Source organism: Adiantum capillus-veneris, chromosome 2 (genome assembly GCF_014529385.1).
Source record: "Adiantum capillus-veneris isolate H3 chromosome 2, ASM1452938v2, whole genome shotgun sequence".
Taxonomy (NCBI): Eukaryota; Viridiplantae; Streptophyta; class Polypodiopsida; order Polypodiales; family Pteridaceae; genus Adiantum; species Adiantum capillus-veneris.
Genome location: NC_140932.1, coordinates 173,146,313 through 173,162,073, shown reverse-complemented (window position 1 = coordinate 173,162,073; position 15,761 = coordinate 173,146,313). Strand labels below are relative to the sequence as shown.

The 15,761-nt window shown below is 46.6% G+C and overlaps 1 protein-coding gene across 1 annotated transcript in view; it reads right to left on the bottom strand.

Moving 5' to 3' along the window:
• Positions 1 to 10,347, bottom strand: part of LOC147464079 (uncharacterized) — an 87,761-nt gene extending 77,414 nt beyond the window's left edge. Inside the window, exons 1-2 of the mRNA XM_086492667.1 lie at positions 10,223 to 10,347; positions 9,959 to 10,056 (exon numbers count right to left, since the gene is read on the bottom strand). The gene's annotated coding sequence lies outside the window, so the exon portion shown is untranslated. The remainder of the gene's footprint in view (positions 1 to 9,958; positions 10,057 to 10,222) is intronic.
• Positions 10,348 to 15,761: the final 5,414 nt, after the last annotated feature.

The window sequence follows — 15,761 nt, the reverse complement described above, 5'->3', positions numbered from 1 at the left end:
ATACTAACATCCGAAGGAAGAGCCAGTTTATAGGCAACTTGGCCAATTTTCTTTGTGATCAAGAATGGACCACAATATCTAGTTGAAAGCTTATAATGCTTTCCCGTTTGCATGGTCTTGGAATCCTTGGGTATCTTCAGATGGACCCATTGTCCCACCTATAGAGTCCTGGGAGATCTCTTTTGATTAGCATAAGTAGTGACTCGATCTCGAGCCGTTCTTATACTATCCTTAGCCAGTTCGAGCATTTCTTGCATGTCATACAGGAAATCACGAGCTTGGCACTAGTTGACTTTCTCTAAGCCAATAGCAATCAGGGATTTACGCTCGAATCCATACATCAGCATGAATGGGCTAAATCCAGTAGCAGAATGCTTGCTACTATTGTAGGCGAATTCTAATTGTGGAAGATACCTTTTCCAATCAGATCGCCTGTGAGAGACATAAGCCCTCAACATGTCCTCCGTCTGATTCATACTCTTAGTTTGTTCGTCGGACTCAGGATGGTCAAAAGACGACATACTCAACTTCGTCTGAAGATGAGCAAACACATCTCGCCAAAATCGGCCAGTTAACTTACTATCTCGATCATTGACGATATCCTCTGGCCGATCGTACAGCTTGTAAAGCTGATCGACAAATAAAACTGCCAACTCATGGCTTTTTACTGTCGACTTCGTTGGTATAAATTTCGCCATTTTTGTAGTCTATCGACCACAACCCAAATGGTGTCATTGCCCCGACTAGCATTTGGCAAACCAACGATGAAGTCCATGGAAATACTTTGCCACTTGGCATCTCGGATTTCCAATGGATGTAGCAGCCAGCTTTCCTAAGGCACTCTGCCTTATTGACTTGACACTGAGCACATCTCTTCACATAGCTCTCTACGTAAGAGCGCATCCTTGGCCAATAGAAATATCGCTTGACCAAAGCCAAAGTTCTCTGGATGCCTGGGTGCCCAGTGCTAGGAACATCGTGGCATTCAAACAGAATCCTTTGTCGAGCCTCATCAATTTCCGACACACACACTTTTCCATTTCTGAACAATAGTCCACCTCTAATGGAATATTGTCGCTATCTCGTCTCGTCTCTCCAGCACGACTCACTTGGCTCTCCGGACCACAAAAGCCTATACACGAGTCATGCCCCGCTTCGACCTCGTTCCATATCTTGCCAAAATAGCTATCGGAACGACATAGCCCCCTCGGAGAGAGAGATAGAAATCTGTCGAGATTTCAGCGATAGACAAGTCATTAACCTCAGGAATCCTACTGAGTGCATCGGCAAATCGATTGCTGGATCCTTTTCTATAACGGATCTCAAAGTCAAACTCTTGTATAAGCTCAACCCATCTAGCCTTCCGGCCTCTGAGATCACCCTGATCACAGACATAGCGCAAAGAGTAATGATCTGTCCATGCAACAAATGTAGAGCCAAACAAGTAGTGTCGCCATTTCCTCAAGGCGTGGACTACGGCGTAAAGCTCCTTCTCATACATTGGATAACGTATCTCAGCATCAAAAAGTTTCTTACTTTCAAACGCGACAGGACGTCCATCCTGATATAACGCCGCACCAATGGCATAATCACTAGCATCCGTTTCAACCACAAATGGTTTGCTAGGATCCACAATGTGCAATATTGGCGCAGCAGTCACCAAGTGCTTTAGTGTCCAAAAGCTCTCGTCAAAACGCTCATTCCACACAACAGGGGGGTTACCTTTACAGTGAGGACCCGAAGTCTTCGGCCCTTTCACCCCTCCTTTTAAAAGTTGCATAAGCGGAGCAGCAACTTTAGAGTAATCCTGGATAAATTCGCGAAAGAATCCTGTAAAGCCTAAAAAGGACTTACTTGGCGCACATTCTTCAGAATGGGCCAACTTCGCACTTTATCTAACTTTTCAGGATCGCACGAATTCCATCGCAAGTAATGATGTGACCCAAATACAGAAGCTCTTTCTTGAAGAATTCACACTTGGGAGCCTTAGCATAAAGCTTCTCAGTTCTCAATACTTCGAAAACAGCGTGTATATGCGCTAAGTGCTCAGACAAACTTCGGCTGTAGATCAAGATGTCATCGAGAAATACAACGAAGTTGCCTAGAAATGGTCTCAGCAAATCATTCATCATCTGTTGAAAAGTAGCTGGAGCATTGGTCAAACCAAAAGGCAAGACCAAAAACTCATAGTGACCATAACGCGTATGTAAACCTGTGATAGCCTGATCGCAGGTCTATCTTCGTAAAATACAACGCTCCATGGAGCCGATCTATCAGATCGTCCATACGCGGGAGCGGATACTTGTTCTTGACAGTGAGTTTATTCAACCCCCTGTAATCCACGCAACAGCGCATAGTGTTATTCTTCTTTCGAGAAAGTAACATTGGCGCTCCCCACGGGGATTTACTTGGCCGAACAAAACCTCTGTCAAGATAATCTTTCAACTGCCGCTGAATCTCATCCTCCTTGGTTTTACTAAACCGATAGGGTTGCTTTGAGAAGGGCTGATTACCAACCACCAACTCAATGCCATGATCTACTCCTCTCGAAGGCGGCAAGCCAGGAGGCAGATCATCAAGAAAAACATCCTTGAAAACAGTCATGATTTCTGGCAAGCTCCTGGCGTGCATGCTGCAACTGCTCCTCCAACCAAGGACTATCTGGGTGTTGCTCCTGCATCCTTCGCAAGGAAGCAACGCCCCGTCGGAGACGCTGCTCCTCCTCCGTCACTGCAGCCAGGCGGCGGGCCGTAGACTCCTGAAGAAAGAAACGACTAAGCTGAGAAAGTCCAGAGGCCACTCTGTCAGCAGGAGAGTCCTACGTGTCCAAGCCCTCTGTCCAAAGATCCACCACTCGCTCTCTGAGCTCAGAGTCCAACAAGACCCTCTCGGGGATGCGTAGCATCGTGCTCCTCCTCCTGAAGAAAGAAATTATTGAAGCTGAGCAAGTCCAGAGGCCACTCTGAATCCTACGTGTCCAAGCCCTCTGTCCAAAGATCCACCACTCGCTCTCTGAGCTTAGAGTCCAACAAGATCCTCTCAGGGATGTGTAGCATCGTGCTCCTCCTCTGTCTATCTGTCACAGTGAGGATCACTGGTACATGGTCCGAAAAAGATGTCCCAGCCAAAATGCAAACTGACCCACCCAAGTCACAAATGTGGTCACTAGCGTAGAAGTGATCTATCCAAGATAGATTCACTCCTCCACTCTGCTGTCCGAACAAGAGAAGGCCAGGCTGGCTCGGGACCTCACAAAGGTAGAGTCCTGCCAAACATCTGAAACCCTCAAAGTCATACAAAGCCTCACCCAAGCTGCCCACTCCGCTCCGTGCACTGTAGCATGGCTACCACTAATCCTGTCAGAGGTGTTGAAGTCACCCCCAATGCACCATTGCTCTCCATGCGACAAAGACTCTACAATGTAAGACCAAAACTATGCACGTGCACTTGCCACATTGGGCGCATAGATGTTCAGAAAACCCAAGAGGCAGCCCTGAACCTACATAGCAATCCATTGAGCCCTGCCAGGCACAATAATACCTCTGTCCACAATGGCCTGCTGCCAAGAGTCCGCAATAGTCGTACATACCCCTCCCTGGATACCACCAGGTCCAAATGCAGCTGACCAAAATGTCTCATATCGCCCACGCAAAAGCTGACCACATCGTCTAATGCGACTCTCACAAATATGATGCTCATGCAGCATAAGAAGATCAATCTCTCCGCCCACAAGGCATCGCTGAAGCTCCTAACGCAATCGACCCCTCTCGCCCTGAAACTGAGGCCCACCTAATCCCTGCACGTTCCATGAGACGATCCTCCTGGAGAACGAGAGAGAACTAATGCTGCAATAGCAGCTAACCGTGCTATCTTCGAGGTTGCTGGCTTGGATGGGGAATAATCCACATCCGAGCGTCCCCGAGATAGGCGTGACTGCAAAGAGTGTCTAGCCCAGGCCCCAAGCCCAAGAAGAGCAAGCCGTGTGCAGGGCAACCTTCTTTGTCCAGGAGTCCTCACATATGTGTACATAGCATGCGGGCTCCGTGTCAGTAAAGAAGTGTACCACCAATGTGTCTACATCCTGCCACGTCTGGAGGTGTCACTGAGAACTTGGCCAACGGCCATAGAGTCTGTACCAGGCCTGTAACCCAAGGTCTCCCTTGTGGTAATAGAACTCGAGAGCCTATGCCTACAGCCACTCCATCACTGACTCCAGAGTTCACTCGGATTGGTCCCTGCCACATAGGTGGAGCGGGAGGAGATGAGGAAGCAGGGGGGCTAGTGGGAGGAGGAGGAATGGGGGGGCGGGGGGCGGCAGAGGGAGAAGGGCAAGGTGGGGAGGAGGAAGGAGGAGGGAAGGGGGGGGCCCCCGTCGAAGGTGAGATTGAGGTGGAGGGTGAAGCTGGGACCTCGTCCTGCTGAAGAGAGTCGAAACGGTTCCATGTGGGAACCCACTGTTGCTTGCCTGCAGCCTGGCGACCACCCTGAGGGCCAGGTTGATGTGGTGGGCCGACCACGAACCTGCTGCTAGCCCTCCTTTGCCTGAGCCCCAGGCTCGGAGGGTGAAACTGCCTGAGTACCCTTTGACTCTGTCTGCTGCTACTGGCCAGTCCTTGGGGGCTGAGGCGAAGGTCGGGGCCTCCTCCGTGGACAGGCCTTCGCAAGATGGCCCATCTGACAACAAATGGAACACTGATTCGGGAGGCCCGAATACTCCACGCTTTGGCGGAACCAACCACCACTCACTCGAGGTAGTAGAATGACCTTCGGGACGGTGTGGGTGTCCCGAACCAGAACACAACCTGTGGAAATGCCAACCGCCTTGGCAGCTACAGAGGCTGTCGTGCGAGGTCTCTCCAGGACAGTCCCAATCTTTGAGCCTATCCTTGAAAGGAGCGGAAGGTACTCCCTCCTCACGCCGAGGAGCAGACTGAAATGGGAAAGTATGCCTCCTCGACAAGAACGTCGATAGTTGGATCGAAACCATGGCGCCACTGTCGAACGTGTGCCCGAACTACTCAAATGGCCGGGGGCTCATCGCAATGACCTTGGACGCCATCTCGAGAGTCTCAAACGCTATCTCGTAGTAGCCACGCCCAAGAAGCTGAACGTCGAGTATCTTGCCCACCCAATACCTCGCTTTGAAAAAGAGGGGATGTCACGTGACACATCCAACCCTATGTGTCCGTGGACAAGCTACAGCATGATCATAGTTCAGTCAATCTAGTTTAGAAGTGACCTGGCACTTTTTGTGAGTCTATTCGTAGACCGTGCATGCCCAATCACTTAGCATAGATGCATAACCTCTGGTTGCACACAGCATGATCATCAGTATTCCCTTCAGAATCCATCAGATTCAGTTAGGGGAATTTTCCAGTGCATTTAACCTATTTTCCCTATTTTTGGTATTTTCACTTATTATTTTTAAGTGACTTTCCAACAAAAGTAGGTAGGGCAATTTTGCTAAGTTAATATATAAGCAAACCCAAGTTAGCACTTTCTGGCAGAAGAGGCAGCATGAGCTCCCCGCTCAACAAGCGTCTTCTCAGCAGGAACTCCTCAGTACCCTCTCCAAGCATCACTGGGCGAGCACTCCCCTTTCAGCCCAGCGTTTTCAGGAGCCATCCCCTCTTCTCACTTGGCGTCTCCATCAGCAGCCCCATCGCCATCAAGACCAGCAATTGGGCAGCGTTTCCAGCCATACCAAAACGCAGATTGCAGCAGTAGAAAAACGCAGATTTCAGTAGTAGAAAACGCAGATTTTCAGCATACCAAAAACGCAAGTACAGCAGTTGTGAAAACGCAGCAGATTCAGCCCTAATTTGTTGCAGAACTGAGAAGATAGTCGTTTTCAGCCCACAAAAACACAGCCAAAACAGTCATTTTCAGCCACCGAAAGAGCCCGACCCAGATTTCAGCCTAAAGTCGTCGTCGTCATCGGCATAGTCCCAGGTTGCATCAATCCATTGCATCGTCATTGTACCACTTTGTGCAATCATAAGTAGACCACTCTCGCCGACGAGAGTCGGGCCTTCGGAGGAGGGTTTTACAACGTCTCTGGTGTCGTATCTCTCTTTTCTCTCTATCTCTCAGTCTCATACACTTGCACACACAATGTCTATTCACTTTGTTCCTCATCTAGCACTTTCCCTTAAGAACGGAAGGCTCTCCCTTCCATAAGAACTAAAAGGAACCTTGAGCATAGTTCGGAGCACTCATCTTGAGCAAAGTGCAAACAAATCATTCCGTTGCACCTAACATTATCAGTGCCAAGTAGTTGTGAGATTAACACCTTATCAGTGCCAAGTTGGTTACACCTTTTCTTGCAAAAAAAACTTCGAGAGAGACAAGACAAGCCTAAGATTGATAGGCACAAAGTGATAGTCCCATAGTCTCTTATGTACTTTCCATGTAAAGTTGCCCAACGCAATCCAAATAGATTATGTCAAACACAGGCAATAACTCACTTAATAACTAGGCACATTCACATGAGATGCATAACTTTCACAGCTAGGTCGGTCATAAAACTACTAGGGAAGCTCATTCTTTCGAGGGCATTGAGCCTTGGAAGGAGCTTCTTCTCGCAAGGATTCAGGCTCCAATTCCATTAGTAGGTGGCTCATGTTCCCTAGAGACTCACAAGATTTTTACAAAGATTTCTTTACACCAGCCTAGGGAGAGCCAGAGGAGCAGTTATCACTGCAGATATCAGAGCCCACCCACACTGGAGGTATGTTGATTGATCGAGCCATTGAGCTAAGCAGATCCAGATGCCCACGACCTCGAGGGGTCTCCCACCATCGACGAAGGCTGCAGCAAAAGAATCAGATCACTCTAGCTCTACATGCAAGACGCCCAACCAGAGTACTGACCATGGAGGATGTTGATGAGATTCGACAGCTACCGATGAGAGATTTCATTTGAACCCTCCTCCCCCCCCCCCCCCCCCCCCTCTATCTCGTTTCAGCTCCGGATCAGCTTCAGATTCATTTCCTTGGTGTTTTAGTGTTTTTTGTATTAGTTCTTTGTCCTTTCCATACTCAAGACATGGTAACAAATTCACCAATTGTAACTTTTGGGTCTCATAGGTTATTTTGGCCTTTCGAAGTCGTTAATATAACATTTCACATCATCTCTCTCTCTCTCTCTCTCTCTCTCTCTCTCTCTCTCTCTCTCTCTCTCTCTCTCTCTCTCTCTCTCTCTCTCTCTCTCTCTCTCTCTCTCTCTCTCTCTCTCTCTCTCTAAAATTAGCCATGAGTGCTCAAGGCCTACGAGAACTTGTGCTCATGCCTGAATCAGGGTCTGCCGGCTCGTACGGAGAAGCATCTTCAATAACCTCTAGTCTAGAACCCCCTGCTTAGCACAAAGCATGAACATATGCTGGGTACTAGACCACATATAGCTTGGCGTCCCATGACATGTCACGTGCACATCTAACCCTATGTGCATGTGGACAAGCTAACTCCTATTTCTAGGGTTTAGGACAACCTAGGAAGTGTTCTGGCACCCTTGTGAGCCTTTATGTAGGATGTACATGTCCAGGCACTTTAGATTAGTTGCATACCCTCTCATTGCACATGAGCACAGCAAGTGTCTACTAGGTGTACGCATTAGGGAGAGTTTCCATACGGTTGCATTAGTACCCAGCCTAGGTATTTATCTGCATGTAAAGCACCTCTTATAAGTGAGTTTATTAACTCATTAATAGATGTCATTTTAAGAAAACGTGGGTTTATATTGGCATTGCCCAACCCAGCTTTAATTCCATATATAAATGCCCCTAGGAGTCACTTCTCAAGCATAAGTCAGTACCCTCAGTACCAGCACAAGTACCCGCAATACCTCAACATCTCCAACATTTTGCACCAGATAGCTCATGCACGGGGAGATTGACAATGTGCCAAGATATACAACTAGCGATCCCAACTAACTAGCATGTACCTTTTGAGCTGCAGACCCGGTGTGTTGATGCAATCAAAGGTTCTAATTGTAGACAAATGGGCGGAAGTGTTGTTTCTTTGAGGTGAAGGAGGAGGACCGGCTTTCTTATGTTCAGTGCAATGTTGCTTTAAAACCCATTTCGTACACATTCGAAACTTACAAAACGTTTCTTGCTATAAAACCCGTTTCTCATCATGCTTACCAAAGTTTGTGACATTAACTTGTAAAAATCGAAAATCATGAGCTATGGGTTTCGTGCGATTATTTTGTAATAAAACTCAAGACGCACTTAGCATAAGCCTTATATACCATAGCTATGCATAGTCTTTGTGTCAAGCATTTCATGGCTCATTGGATGCGAGTTTAGACATCTTTGTTTATCTGTGGAGCCAACTTTGACCTCTATATGGTGATTTCTGGAGACAACGGCCTGGCCCATCAATATATTGGTGTTTGTTTGAACTTTGAGAGTGTGGTTGTAGCTTGTCACATGGATCATACTCATCATACTATTCATGTATATAATTGTTGGTTTTAAACCCTTTTTACAAGAATTTCAAAGTGGGATTATAAATAACCTTACATACATGATTTTTTGAACTCCCGCATTTCATAAGTTTCAAACGATTCTCAAAACTTGTTTCGTACCTATGAAACACCGTTCCGTACGTACATTTCGAATCGGCCTCGCAACGCTTGTTTTCTGTGAGGTGGCTGCGGTCTCGGAGTGCACATTTCAAAGGATCATAATGCTCACTTCATATGGACAACACCGGTTTCTTCAAAGGAGATAGTCAAAAGGGACTCGCAGTTATGGGCTTTTGGAGCTCGACCTCTAGCTCAACTCCAATGGTACTATTGTGAGTGGTTGTTGCAAGAGCCCTTTGCCTCTCCCAACCAACCAAGGATTCCGTTCTTCCACTATACAGCTTGGCTTGGCAAGCATACAATGATGTCGAGACGGCATGCCATTCCAAAAGCATGATAGCATTGGCACCAACAGGGACTCACAGATGACTCATCCTGGAAAAATTTACGACTCGGCTTTGGGCTAGCCATCAAGCTTATCAGATTATTGTCTTTTGGTGGTTGGCCGCACACAAAGGGACTACAGAGGGGGTTTGGCTTGCACATGGTGGTTTGCCCTAGTTGCAGGAATCTTTGGAGATCCAGAAGCACCGCATACGGGATTGCCCACAGGCCCCATAGATTTGGCTCAAGATTCTCCCAATGATGGGGTTCCTTTCTCCATAGATGCCTCACACTTGGGAAGCCGTAGCATGGTCAGCCTGTTCACTGGGCCAACACTTGGATACGAGCCAAAGCACGACGGCACTTCAATATGAGACACATCATGACAGCTTATGGAGCACCTTGGACACACAAGACAAACTCCATATGGGAGCTGGTCAAATAGCCTTGGTCGATGGTTTGTATGGCTGACGAGATAGAGGGTGGCTCCAACAGAGCAGAGAGACAACACCAGGAGCTAGTGATTTAAGAAAAATTATAAATCAAAGCAAGTCATTGCTACCTAGATCATTCAGATAGAGACAGCAATGGCAACAATAGTGACTAGCCTCATTTCACAAAGCAAGGTTTTTTCCAGTTCAGTGCTAGTTCCCATCACATGAGTATTCCAAGCTAAATAGGGCAACACATGCACAAATGAGTACATTGATGTAGTTACATGGTCTGCACAAAGATGCATCAGTTTGGGGCCCTTCCCCTTTTTTGATCTCTATGCATGCTCGGTGCTCATTGGCTGGATATCATGCTTTTTTAGTTCATGCCTGGGTACTCTAGAAGTATGGACCTGTCCATCCCCTCTTCGGCCAAGAGAAACAAGTTGAAATCTCTAGCAAGCTCTTACAAAATGAAAAACCAAAGGTAACCATGAGTGTTCGCATAAGCTCTTGAAGTTCAGCTATAACGGTGAGTTAGAATATCATTGTCTAGCTCAATTTTCTGTAAAGCAGACTTCACTCATTAAAAGAACAGGAGGATAGAGAAGTACAAGGCAGAAGCTTGATAACGAACGTCACCACGGCTGACCCACAGTGGCCCACAACTGAAGCGTATGCTGGAGTAGTTCCATATAGGCGATCACTTGCCCTGTTCCAGAACCACAATAACGGGGGAAGAGATAGCACTGTCAAGTCCACGTCGCATGTTAGAAATGTGTGTGTGTGTGTGTGTGTGTGTGTGTGTGTGTGTGTGTGTGAGAGAGAGAGAGAGAGAGAGAGAGAGAGAGAGACGAGAAAGGGGCCGGCGGGGCTACCAACAAGAAGAGAAGTGGCCGGGAGGGAGGAACTGTAGTGCCCAGCCAAAGCGAGAACAATATACGTAGCAGGCGGCTGCAGCGCTGAGAGAAGGAACGCCTTGCTGCACTTCATTTCTGCAATAAATTTTATTGGCTTGCAGAAATGGAACCTCTTTAGTTTTGGGGGGGATTAAAAATCTTCCCGAGTAATTATGTAACAAGTAATTACTGGGTGGTCGATTTTGGAAAAAGGGTGATTGAGTGGAATATTTGGAAAATGCCTCTCTCTCTCTCTCTCTCTCTCTCTCTCTCTCTCTCTCTCGTGTCACGTTGTCTCTCTGCCCCTGTACCTCATGCGCCATTGTCGCGAGCCATTTTGCACTCGTGTTTTCTCATATACGCACACACACGAGCTCGTGGATGGAGGTACGTAGGGCAGGAGGTGTCGATCGTCGATTCTCTCAAGCCTGGGCGGTGTAGCCGACCTCTCTCTCTCTCTCTCTCTCTCTCTCTCTCTCTCTCGGACGAGCAGGCAGGATTGAATTAGGAGGGAGCCGGAGAGGTGGAGGGGAGAGGCAGTCTCTCTCTCTCTCTCTCTCTCTCTCTCTCTCTCTCTCTCTCTCTCTCTCTCTTTGTGCTGTGTTGGTTTCAACATATGCAAACCAAGACGAAGCTCTATGATGCCTTCACAAGATGCAAAGGGATGGCGGCATGTGGCCTTGCAGAACGGGTGAGAGAATTCACTAGGAGATGGGAAGGTCCACATGACGGCCCTGTTGGGAAAGGAAGGGCAGCTTGCGTCTGTGTACTCCTGCATGAGGGGGCAAGGAAAGGGGGTTTGCGACTGTGTACGCCTGTGCGAGGGGGGGAAAGGAAGGGAGGCTTCACCTTTCTGTAAACCTTAGGAGCTCCGAATTTTGAGGGAATCTTTTGAACAAATGGAGTATTATTATTAATGTAGAGCGACTAGAGCGAGGAGAGCAGGTATAGTAATATGTTTGTACGATTTAAGAAAAGTGGCGAAAGTGGAGAATCTGAGGAGATGCGTGTTTTTTTTTTTTGGTGGGTTGTCTTGTTGTCGACGACTCCACGTTTCTCTCTTTGTGGATCTCTCTCTCTTCTCAAGTGCTTCCAGAACTCTCTCTGTCACTCTGTTTGGCGACTTCCAAGAACTGACACACCGACTTGTTCTCTCTATTTCACACCAGAGAGGTGCACTCCAACAGTGGCCCAATTGAGCCCGCAGGGACTACAGGAGAGGGTAAGCAGGCCTGCCCTCGTTGGTTCACCAGCGGGGCTCTCTCTCTCTCTCTCTCTCTCTCTCTCTCTCTCTCTCTCTCTCTCTCTCTCTCTCTCTCATTAAATCTAATATCTAACCAACCCAAATGATTTTCTCATATTAAACTGATCATTTAATGTGGGATAATAAACGGGAACAGGGGTTAGAATATAATTTGTGTTTATGGATCTATCTCAACACGGGGCCAATGGTAAAGGGGCCCAAATGAGAGATGGTCTGTCAAAGAACAAGGTTAACTAATGGAGCTTAAAAGACCTTAGGGTTAGCTTCATTAAAGACCTCCAATGGTTAGTGTTAAAACTCCTTTGACCTTAGGCAAGCTAGGGCTGAGCTTGAGGTGGGAACCCGACCTAAACTTGCCTTTGACCTTATGCAAGCTAGGGTTGAGCTTGAAGTGGAAACCCGACCTAAACTTGCCTTTGACCTTAGGCAAGGACCTTAGGCAAGCTAGGGCTGAGCTTGAGGTGGGAACTCCACCTAAGGTGCTTGTTATGCTTGATGACTAAGGTACTTGAGGTACTTGTCATACTTAATGAGAAAGGTGCTTGAGAAGCTTCCCATGCATGGGGGGTAAGGTGCTTGAGTCAAAAAGAGACCCTACAAACTTAATGAGGAAGGTGCTTGAGAGGCATCCTATGCGTGAAAGTCCCAAAGTTAGGGGAATCTTTGACCTAACCTTCCTCTCACCCAAAGGGCACCCCTTTTCTCAAAGGGCACATGGGACACATGTCAGACTCTCCCTAAGCTTAACCACATGGTATGCTTGGATGCTATTGGTTGGGCTAAAGAGGGGTCCAATGAGCTTCTAGTTCCATCCAACAAATATTCAAATATTTTCAAGCTCTCTCTCTCCTAAGGGGTAAGGAGGACACTTGTCAAAAGACTACCCATGTACTTGACTGCATGCTACATGTGATTGGCTAGGGGGAGAGGGGTCCAATGAGCTTGAAGCACGTGGAAAAGCCACAACTCGCCCCAAGCAAGAAAGGGGGGTGCTAAAGGGATATACACCGCACACACACTCATTTTGTGGATCATTCTCACTTGGTGAAAGCTGAGGACCTCCACCTCCTTCTCCAAGCTTGTGAGAAGTGAGAGCCTACACCAACACTCTTGGCTATGGAATGCAAATCCAACCAAGAGCCATGCTTCAATGCTTGAGCTTTCCATGTTCTCCATCTTCATTACTATGCTATTATGTATGCTAGCAAGAAGAGTGATGATAAGTGAGGAATTATCTCTTTCTCCTATGGAATGTTTCTTCTTCCTCTTCCCTATTCTCATTCCCCACTAGCTCTCTCCACCTTCGAAGGTGTTTGAGGCCTTGGGACTGAGGCTTGGGATAGTTAATGCTTTCTATAAAGTTTGTGTTATGCTTGTGATGTATGAAGCTTTCCATCTTCATTGCATCACCTAGGTCACAAGGAACACAAAGATTGTATTGTACTAAGTCTCTCTTGATGGGAGAAACTATAATACAAATGCCTATTGGAGGGGGGACCGGCTCCATATGAATCCGGTCCTCAACTATTGTCATGTTCTCTAAACTCTCTCTCTTGCAAAAGTATTGTGCATGCCAAGTTAACTAAGTACCATGTTTATGTTACTACCATCAATTAAGTTCACTCACTTTGCTCACAAAGTAGTCTCTCAAAAGTTCTTCACCTAATTTCCTGCTACTTTCAAAGTTCATAGGCCATTTCCATTACATTGGTATCAAAGCATTTGGTTTATCTTTCCTTGCTTAAGAAGAGAGGTCCTTAAGTAGCCTATTAATGGTTGTTTTTGTTCATTATTTAAGGTAAGTGGGACTGGGATCTATTATGGGTTTTGTTGAGCCCACTATGTGGGATATGGTGCACACCTAGAGAGCTTTGGTTTTAATAATGGAGTCTTTTTAGACTTGCCTACGGCTTTAACATTATTGAGCCATAAGAAGTCCGAAAGGAGCTATCCCTTGGCAACTTCGCTATGTTAGACTCACTCCACTACACTCTACACTACAACACTACATGAAGATATCGACGCGTATATATCGACGGCCATGCTTTTCCACGTGTATATCGACGCAATTAGCGTGCGTCGCTATACGCGTCAATATACACGTCGCAGTGTGCATCGATATACGCGTGGAAAGGCTTTATTTGCCACGCATATATCGACGTGTATATCCACGCGTATAGCGACGCAAAAAAATTTGGGGGAAAAAAGAGAAACCCGCACGCAGGGGCCATTTTTGCCTGCTCAGATCTTGGCCGAAACCTGCTGCACAGATATTATGTCCATCTCCGCCCCCCCCCCCCCCAACCCCTCCCTCTCTCTCTCTCTACATCGTGTGTGTGTGTGTGTGTGTAGGAAAGAGAGAGAGAGAGAGAGAGAGAGAGAGAGAGAGAGAGAGCGGTGTGTGTGTTTGTAGGAAAGAGAGAGAGAGAGAGAGAGAGAGAGAGAGAGAGAGAGAGAGAGAGAGAGCGGTGTGTGTGTGTGTGCATGTGTGTGTGTGTAGGAAAGAGAGAGAGAGATGTGTGTGTGTGTGTGTAGGAAATAGAGAGAGAGAGAGAGAGAGAGAGAGAGAGAGAGAGAGAGAGAGAGAAATGTGTGTGTGTAGGTAATCAAAGAGAGAGAGAGAGAGAGAGAGAGAGAGAGAGAGAGAGAATTAATGTATGCTTAGAAAATTAAAATTAAAGAAAAAAAATTAAAGAGAGAAATGAAATGAAATGTTATATTAACGTCTTCGAAAGGCCAAAGTGACCTATGAGACATGAGACAAGAAAGTTACAATGTGGATCTGATACAAAGTCAGAGTAAGAAGATGACAAAATAAAATATTATGGAATCCTAAACTGTTGGGTGTGGACTAAACGGCTAAACCAGCTAGCTGGGATAGGTAGATCATAGGAGATCCAGCATCTGTCGCTGGCGGATCTCATCAATCTCCTCCATGGTCAGTAGTCTGACCGGGCGTTGTGCATGTCGAGCCAAAGTGACCTAGCTAGATCCTCTGATGCAGCCTCTGTCGATGTTGTGTAGTCCTCCGCAGTCGTGGGCGTCTAGATCTCCCTAGCTCAGTTGCTCGTTCGATCAATAGAGAGATAGGGAAGTAGAGAGAGAGAGAGAGAGAGAGAGAGAGAGAGAGAGAGAGAGATAGGAAATAGAGAGATAGAGAAAGAGAGTTATATATATATATATATATATATAGAGAGAGAGAGAGAGAGAGAGAGAGAGAGAGATAGGGAAGTGGAGAGCAAGACAGAGAGAGAGATAGGAAAATAGGGAAATAGAGAGAGAAAGAGAGATAGCGAGAGCGAGAGCGAGATAGAGAGAGAGAGAGAGAGAGAGAGAGAGAGAGAGAGAGAGAGAGATAGCGAGAGCGAGATCGAGAGAGAAAGAACGAGAGATAGGGTACGTAGACAGAGAAGAAACTATGGAACTAAATGAAGCAAAGGGGTTTTCCCTGTTACATGCATTGACATGTACACCTGGGAGTGCACGTATGTGTCTACCCATATAGGATTTGACCAATAAAGACGAGATTTTGACCCGGTGGTCCTGATCTCCGTACACCTCTGGACCGAGGTGTACGGAGATTGGGCAAGACTAGAGAATGCGAGGTAGTTTACATTGTGAGGAGTATATATATATATATATATATATTAAAACAACATTCATAATCATTGTAGATGGCAACGTCATCAACTAACATGGAGGAAAAGATTGCATGCTCGTGCACGCTCTACAAGTATCAAATCCTGCGCAAGCGTAGGATATGTAATGAGCATGTGCACAAGTACGGAGAGTTTGCTAGAGAAACCGTACAGAATCTGTGATACGACTCCTACAGAACAGGCATTGATTTCTGCGACATAGCACCTACATCTGAGAGAGAGAGAAAAAAGATTATGCGTGAAGGTCCGACCAATATAGAGCCACGGATGGAAGCAGAAAAGGACTTACAGACAGAAGACGACGGCATGGAGGAGATGCTGAATGCCTTCTTCCAGACAAGCGAGGAGAACGCGAACGAAGCAGCACCAGAAGACGTGTGCCTATCTCTTGAATACATGTTGAGGAAGTTGGCACGTCAACCAATCTATGAAGGTGCCAAAATATATGTGCTTCATACTTGTCTGGCGTTTTTGAATCTTTAGTCAGTGTACGGGTGGTCAGATGCAAGCGTCACTACTTTGTTTAGGTACGTAATTTATAAAAGAGATTTTTCGATTGCAACGGTGATATGCTCAGAGAGCTTTTTAATTTAAT